This window comes from Echiichthys vipera (genome assembly GCF_963691815.1).
Source record: "Echiichthys vipera genome assembly, chromosome: 14".
In the NCBI taxonomy this organism is placed as follows: domain Eukaryota; kingdom Metazoa; phylum Chordata; class Actinopteri; order Perciformes; family Trachinidae; genus Echiichthys; species Echiichthys vipera.
In genome coordinates, this window is record NC_139839.1 from 2,437,437 (window position 1) to 2,445,898 (window position 8,462).

Sequence of the window (8,462 nt, forward strand, 5' to 3'; positions counted from 1 at the left end):
AGAAATCATGTTCAATAAATTACGTCTAATCATAACTGACCCAAAAATCACCTCGTGAGCAAACAGGAAGTCCTACGCGTGGAAACAGTGGCAGGGACGTTGGGGAGAGCAGGCTCTGTTGTTGACTGTGCCAGTTAACATGTCCAGCAGACGCAGAACAACAAAATTATGTGTTTAAAGTTGTGTTTTTCTGCCCTCCTGACGCCTTAAAGTTCAAATATCAAAGCTCTCAGTTTTGTTCTCTTTGGCAGCACCTCGGGGATGAGCGGTTGCTGCAGGCACGCACTTGTATCTCGCTGCCTAGCTCTTCTTAGAAATATATTTAATACGCTGTATGTATGCTCTTTGGGTACAAGCGTGTGAAATGTGTTTCCTCAGGAGGGGGGCTGGAGTCTCCCTTAGAGAGAGGGGGAGAAGTTTAACCATCTGTGAGGAACTCTGAGTAGAGCCGCTGCTCCTTTGCATTGAAAGGAGCCAGTTGAGGTGGTTATTTGTGCAATATGAGCAATACATCAAACTTTTAAAATGTGGGATTCCCCTTTTTAATCACCGATATGTCGCATGGAGCCAAGGTCAGCGAGTGTGCAGCGCCTCCTGTGAACTTCCAGACTAAATGAGCAGATTGTGGTGCGACTGGATTTACGTCAGAAACACCTTTGACCCACTTCAAAACAAGGCCGGCTGACTGAGGTGGTTGTTTCACGCTACGCCCACTAGAGGGAGCCGTGTGCACTGGTCATGAGTCCCTCAACATCACCACCGATCTGTTTAACATGAAGGAGGAGCCAGACACCAGAAAGAAAGCTTTACCATATCAGGTTGAAGAAAAAAACAAACAACCGATGTTTAAAAAGTGTCTCCGTATGTCATCACATCAGTCTAATCTCGTCCCCGTGGGCACCGCCCTTATCTTCCCCTCTGAGTGTACTCTGATCTTGTTAGCGCCTGGGGGAAAAGAGACGACGAGTGTGTGTGTGTGATGTGGTTGTTGTGTGTGTTTGTGATTAGGTGCCTGTGGCTGAGACACATGATCTGTTAGGGAGGAGGTCGATTTGTGAGCAGAACAGATAAAGTTATCGGAGCCGGAACGAGTGTTGTGAGCACGCTGTAACACTAACTGTGCCTCCCCCACGACGCTGCGATAGTTTGGATACAAACAGGATAAACGCTGTGCTAACACGAGGGTTGCAGGTATATAGGGCTGGTATTTAGTTCACTTATTATAAATCAGAAAACAATGATTGCTATATTGTGGAATTGTTTGCTGTTATATTTGTTATATGTGACACTTGTCTATAAAATACACTGGAAGTAAAGTCATTCATGCTCCTGTCAAAGCCACCAGACTCTCATTTTTAGCAGGTACGTTGTCATGAACGATGCTGCGGGGGAATAACACAACGGTGTGGTACTAAACAAATATTTAATAACAAAAGCAAAAGGGAATCAATTACAGGGGGAAAAGTACAACACGGACGAAACAACACGGGTAACGGACGAGCAGTCGGGAGCAATCTGGAAACTACCGAGGGAAAGAACGAAGAAACAATAATAATAAACAAACAACACGAAGCGAAAATGCAATCGAAACAAGAAACAGGAGCCAACCGACGAGAAGTTACCATGTAAATGAGAACGACATTTGTGTTGCCACATTTTTGCATTGATGGTACGTGTCCCCAACGACGTTTTTGGACGCGAGGAGTCGACCCCCAGGTTGCAAACCGGACCAACATGGCAGCTGGTGTGGAAGCCTTCTGCGTTCCTCTGAGTGTGACGGTGGAAATCTGCTGACGGACAGGTGTTTTACGTCAAAGCTAAATATTATTTTTGTACAGTATTTATGAACAGCGCGGTGAATGTAACTTTGCTGTGGGGAAAGCCAGACAAACCAAAGCTATGAGTGATTAAAAATACAATGTTATTATTCATTGCATTATGTTCTTTTTAAGTCTCATGTTGGCAGCTGGTTTGGACATGGACCTCAACTTTATGTAAATGAGGAAAAGCAACTGGACCACCTGTCTCTGGAAACTCGCCACCCCTCTACCACGGTGGATTACACGGCTGCTTACGTACGACAGGTACCGCGACTTTAAACGTGGCATTAGGGTTGACTTTTTTGTTTTTTTAGTGAAATGTCTCAACAAAAATTACATTAAAAATAGGAGAAAGGCACAATCATTCATAAAATCTTGTGAGAATAATGTGGACGCCCTTATAGAACAGTACACACACACACACACACACACACCCTTCTGGCTCCCATGCACACCATATGGGCTGATCACACAGCTCAGGGTATTAACAGTAATTAGACTGCATGGGAGTACGGTGCTGTTGTCAGTGTTGCTACCAAGCGCTCCCTGTGTTGACACTTCCATTGCTAATGACCGTACCATAAAACCGTGAAGGCCTCATGAGTCCACTTTAAAGTGCTAGCTTGACATCTCGGAGGGGGCGGGGGGGCTTCTCCTCTCTTACTTAATTACACCAAAACCTTCTCTTTGTCTTAAATAGATGTTATGTGATAATGATAATACAAAACAATATCAACATTAGATTTACATACCAGTAAATAATGTCAAAATAACTCATGTAGCCCTAATGAGATCATGGCTGTATCATAAAGGACCTGCTTTATGAACTCTTCACCAATTCAAGAATAGTGAGTCAGAGGGGAAATACTGGGCCTGTCACTCCTCGGTGCTTCAACCGCGAGTCTCTCAGGGCGGCTGTTCGGCACCATGGATCACTGTAGACTGGCCGGAAAATCCATTTGGTGTCTCCGACCCGGCTTTCTCAGGTCGTTGAAGTCTTACGTGTGTGAAAGAGAACTGTGTTTGACAGCAACATCGTCTATTTAGGCAGTAACTTGCTTTTGTAATAGGCCTAAACTGTGTAAATTTAATGTAACATCCTATTTTTTGTGTAGAGCACCGACAGTTTCTCTTGTTCTCTTGTTCTGCTGTTTCTTAGGGAGCCAGATTTAGTAAAAGTCTCTTTACTTATTTCATTTAAGGCCGTGGTCCCCAACCCTTCTGGTCTAAAGCCCTGTCAGATGAACTCACCTACCCCCTTCATCAGTTTCCAATGTAGCCTATGCTCTAAATGTAAAGGCCCAACACAATTCATTATGTTAAAGTATATGTTGTTAAAAACAAAAATAAATCCCATTCAATCGTAGCCTACTGTCAATATTTATGTTGGTTTAGCAATCTTAGAGTGAAGCTAGATGTTTCAACTGTTTCTTAATTGGGCCTAGCGTCTTTTTCATTAGCTAACTCTTTCAACCATTAAGCGGCGTATCTTCAATTAACTATTTAAACTGCATATTTACTATTTTTAGCTAACTGTTTCATCCGTTTATCCATAGTTTTAGCTAACTATTTCAGCTGTTTTACATTTACTATTACTATTTTAACCATTTAGCCTACCTATTACCTTTAGCTAGCTATTTCAACTGTTTATCCATTACTTTTAGCTATTATTTGTTGTACTTTTACATGGGCTAACTAGGCTATCCATTACCTTTAGCTAACTATTAAAACTGTTTTACTTTTAGCTAATATTCTAATGTTATTCTTTTAGCTACCTATTTGAACTGTCATACTTTTAGAAAACTATTTAACTGTTGTAGTTTTAGCTAACTATTTCAACTGTTGTACTTTTAGCTAACTATTTAACTGTTGTACTTTTAGTTAACTATTGAACTGTTGTAGGCCTACTTTAGCTAACTATTTCAACTGTTATATGTTTAGCTAACTATTTAACTGTTGTACATTTAGCTAACTATTTAACTGTTGTAATTTAAGGTAACTATTTCAACTGTTATACGTTTAGCTAACTATTTTAACTGTTGTACTTTTAGCTTACTATTTCAACTGTTATAGGTTTAGCTAACTATTTAACTGTTGTACTTTTAGCTAACTATTTTAACTGTTGTACTTTTAGCTAAATATTTAACTGTTGTAGTTTTAGCTAACTATTTCAACTGTTATACGTTTAGCTAACTATTTTAACTGTTGTACTTTTAGCTTACTATTTCAACTGTTATAGGTTTAGCTAACTATTTAACTGTTGTACTTTTAGCTAACTATTTTAACTGTTATACCTTTAGCTAACTATTTAACTGTTGTAGTTTTAGCTAACTATTTCAACTGTTAGCCTACACGTTTAGCTAACTATTTAACCTGTTATACCTTTAGCTAACTATTTAAACTGTTATACCTTTAGCTAACTATTTAACTGTTGTACTTTTAGCTAACTATTTTAACTGTTGTACTTTTAGCAATCTATTTAACTGTTGTACTTTTAGCTAAATATTTAAATGTTGTAGTTTTAGCTAACTATTTCAACTGTTATACGTTTAGCTAACTATTTAACTGTTGTACTTTTAGCTAACTATTTCAACTGTTAGCCTACACGTTTAGCTAACTATTTAAACTGTTATACCTTTAGCTAACTATTTAAACTGTTATACCTTTAGCTAACTATTTAAACTGTTATACCTTTAGCTAACTATTTAACTGTTGTACTTTTAGCTAACTATTTCAACTGTTAGCCTACACGTTTAGCTAACTATTTAAACTGTTATACCTTTAGCTAACTATTTAAACTGTTATACCTTTAGCTAACTATTTTAACTGTTATACCTTTAGCTAACTATTTAAACTGTCATACCTTTAGCTAACTATTTAAACTGTTATACCTTTAGCTAACTATTTTAACTGTTATACCTTTAGCTAACTATTTAAACTGTTATACCTTTAGCTAACTATTTAAACTGTTATACCTTTAGCTAACTATTTTAACTGTTATACCTTTAGCTAACTATTTTAACTGTTATACCTTTAGCTAACTATTTTAACTGTTCAGCCAACAATTTTCACTAATCATTTTAGTTGTTCAGCTGATCTTTTGATCAAATCATAATATCTGTTTATTTTTTTCCACAATTAGTTCAGCTGCTCCACAATCTTCCCAGGCAGTTGCGACCCCTGGGGTACGAGTAGGCTACCCCTGTTTGGGCATAAATGCGTTATGATTTAGCCAGCATTTTTGAGCAGAAAGGTTATTTTGTTTGTTCCGGCCTCGGCCTTAAAATCTCAAATCTTTACACTTTTACTTTCACTTGGTGACTTTAGGCCTTGGACCTGTTATCCCCTCCTGCATGTCTGTCTCAGGTTCAATGAATCTATTAAGAATAGTCAGTGTTTGTCCTGCTAATGAGAATACTTTCAACCGCCTCCCTGCTTTCTCCCTCTTTTCCTCGGTTTTCCTTCAGACTTTTCTGTACTGAACAATCGGCCATCCTGGGACCTCTCTTTTCTGGGTGCTGATGCGTCATTCCAGGTGTTTTGATCTGGATCTTCCTCCTCCAGGAGATCCAGACTCTTGTTCCTTCTCTCATGTTGTCCTCTTCTGTGTCCCTCTACCCCAGTGGGTTTGTGTTTCTCTCTCTTCTACCTGTGTCCACGTGTGCTTGAACTTTGCCTCCTGTGTTTGTTTAGTCTATCCTCTTTCCAGGCCTCCATGTTGGACAGGAGTAGGCCTACATTGATGCATTTCTGTCCTTCTGTGTTGATAAAATTGCTGCAATTACCTAAAACCATAGCACTGAATCAATGTCATTGTTCGTTGTACCAGCATGTTACACCCACAATCTTTGACGGATGGAATTTTTATTACAAGTTATATTTTACCTAGCCCTTCCCTTTGGTTTGTATCAGCGGTCAAAAAATATATTACACTCTATCTCCACCTAATTTATTATTACAAGCTCCCCTAAACAAGCCTTTCATACGTTGAATATTAACTCGCCACATGCAATGAAAGGAGTTGCAGTGATGAAAACTCAAAATACACCTCAAATAATTGTTTTCCCAAATATGGTTCCTGTTGGTTGTGTTTATCACGCTGATGTTTGTTCAAGTGTTCGTTGTTCTTGAAACTCTATGAAAATGGGGTGAAACGTCATGATCAGCAACCGTGATCGACTTGCGACTGGTCGAGCAGGTGAATGGACGTCGCTTTAATTGATGTGACTCTACCACTCAGGGCGCACTCACACTGTCCGTCCGTCCCGTGCTTTAGGGTACTTGCCCTCCCCCTGCAGGCCAGGCCCGTTTGTACTCGCACTACCTGGGCCTCGGCGAATGCTTCTTGCTGCCTATACGACATCACGCCGTAACACGTCACACGCGAATATTTTCATCCACCAAATCTGCAGTAGACACTCCACCTCCGCATTACCATCATCATCCGAACACCTCCCTAGGGCGGCACCCAGGGTTCATCCAGACCAGATGATCCTGAACCACCTCAACTGGCTCCTTTCAACGCAAAGGAGCAGCGGCTCTACTCCGAGTTCCTCACGGATGCTGAACTTCTCCCCCTCTCTCTAAGGGAGACTCCAGACCCCCTCCTGAGAAAACCCATTTCGGCCGCTTGTACCCCCGACCTCGTTCTTTGGGTCATGACCCAGCTTTCATGACCACAGGTGAGGGTAGGAACCAAGATTGATCGGTAGATCCAGAGCTTTGCCTTCCTCAGCTCTCTTTTCATCACAACGGTGCGGTAGAGCGACTGCAGCTCCGCCCCCGCTGCTCCGATTCTCCGGCCAAACTCACGCTCCATCGTCCCCTCACTCGTGAACAAGATCCCGAGGTCCTTGAACTCCTTCACTTGGGGTCAGGACTCATTCCCTACCCGGAGTAAGCAATCCACCGGTTTCCTGCTGAGAGCCATGGCCTCAGATTTAGAGGTGCTGATCCTCATCCCAGCCGTTTCACACTCGGCTGTGAACCGATCCAGAGAGTGCTGAAGGTCACTGACCGACGATGCCATCAGCAATTATCTCCTGACTTATTCAGATAATCTGAATCACACAAATAAACGTTTGCATCCTGTCGTAACCAACGTTAAAATAAAACACTGAGCTGAGAACAGTTCGTCTAAAATTAGATGGAAAGTTTATTTATCATACTCTGCAAGCACTGATTTAAGACAACGCAGATATTACACTCATAAAACGAACAAATGACTCAGATTTGCGGGAAGTATGTATATAATAAACACCTGGACTTTACCCAGACAGCTTGATTTATTGTTGTCATAAAGATTTTACATTAGGACCCAGAAGTCAAATACGATTAAGGTTGGAAACGGTTATTTCTTAAATGTATAGACTGATTTCAGAGCGTTTTTAAAAAAAAGCACATTCAGAGTTAATGATGAGTAAATAATGTCAGCAATATTCAACAAAAATACTTTAAAACAATGACTGTATTTACTTACAAAGATGTCTTTTTATTCTTTAAGACATACAAGAAAAGTTCTTTAAAAAATAGTCATTATAAAAACTATCTCGTTGTTAGCTACCTAACACGTTTGACATACAAAAGACCCCCTTTATCAGATGTAAAGGACATTAAAATAAATTAGTTTTTAAAATTAAACACCTCCGGGTAATTACATTCATGCATTAGAAAGATACTTTCCATTATAGTCCAAACTAAAAGGGCTTTTGTCTTAAATATGAAGATATTCTTTGAAAATCACAATGAAAAATGATAGAAAATCAAAATCAAATGATCAAAGTGGTCGTTTTATGTCTTCCTCTTGGCCCAAATCGAATCATTATGTCATTTAATATGATCCGAGCCTTTCAGACAATTAAAAAGACCAGTGTAAAGGGTCAGGATTGAACCTGTTTGATGGGAATGTTTTAGTTTACGATCCATAACCATCCTCGTTTGGCAATAACTGTTCTCAGATCTTCCCAGTGTACTTCAGGGCCCCGAAGATACCGCCACCTGAAAATAGAAAATCACTTTTAACGTCTAAATTAAATTCACTTACACCCTTTTTAACCATTCTTCTGCTTCCATGTATTACACACTCAAAATCTGATTACGCTTAGTATTTAACACTTCACGGTAAGTTAAACTGTTGACGTACCGGCTCGTAGTTTTGACTTTGACTCAAAATTAACATTTAGTATCTTAAAATTTTGATTTAGAAAGTCAAATGTTTGACTTAGTGTCTCATTATAGTGGTTTACTGTGTCTAAATGGTGGCCGAGTGTCTCCGAATTTGGATTACAATCATAATTTTGACTATTTACTTTGTTATCATGTGTAACATTTCTCCCATTTTTTTCTTTTCTTGCGGAGAATGGGTTTCCACAGCTTTGAAATACTAGTGATATTAATATTTCGTACACACTCGCCCTCCCACTGCTCCTGCTACAACCCCAATGACTGTGCATCTCTTGATTGATTGATTTAAACAGCGATATTTGAATCAATTTAGATGCCGATGATCATCTCCTGTCCGTGCGGTTGTGGTTTTGCTTGGTACTTCCAGGACACAAACACCTGTCCTATTCGTACCTACGCAGAGTTTGGTGACCTTATACTACGTCACCTCATTACCTTCTTAGCTCCAGACGTAATTTC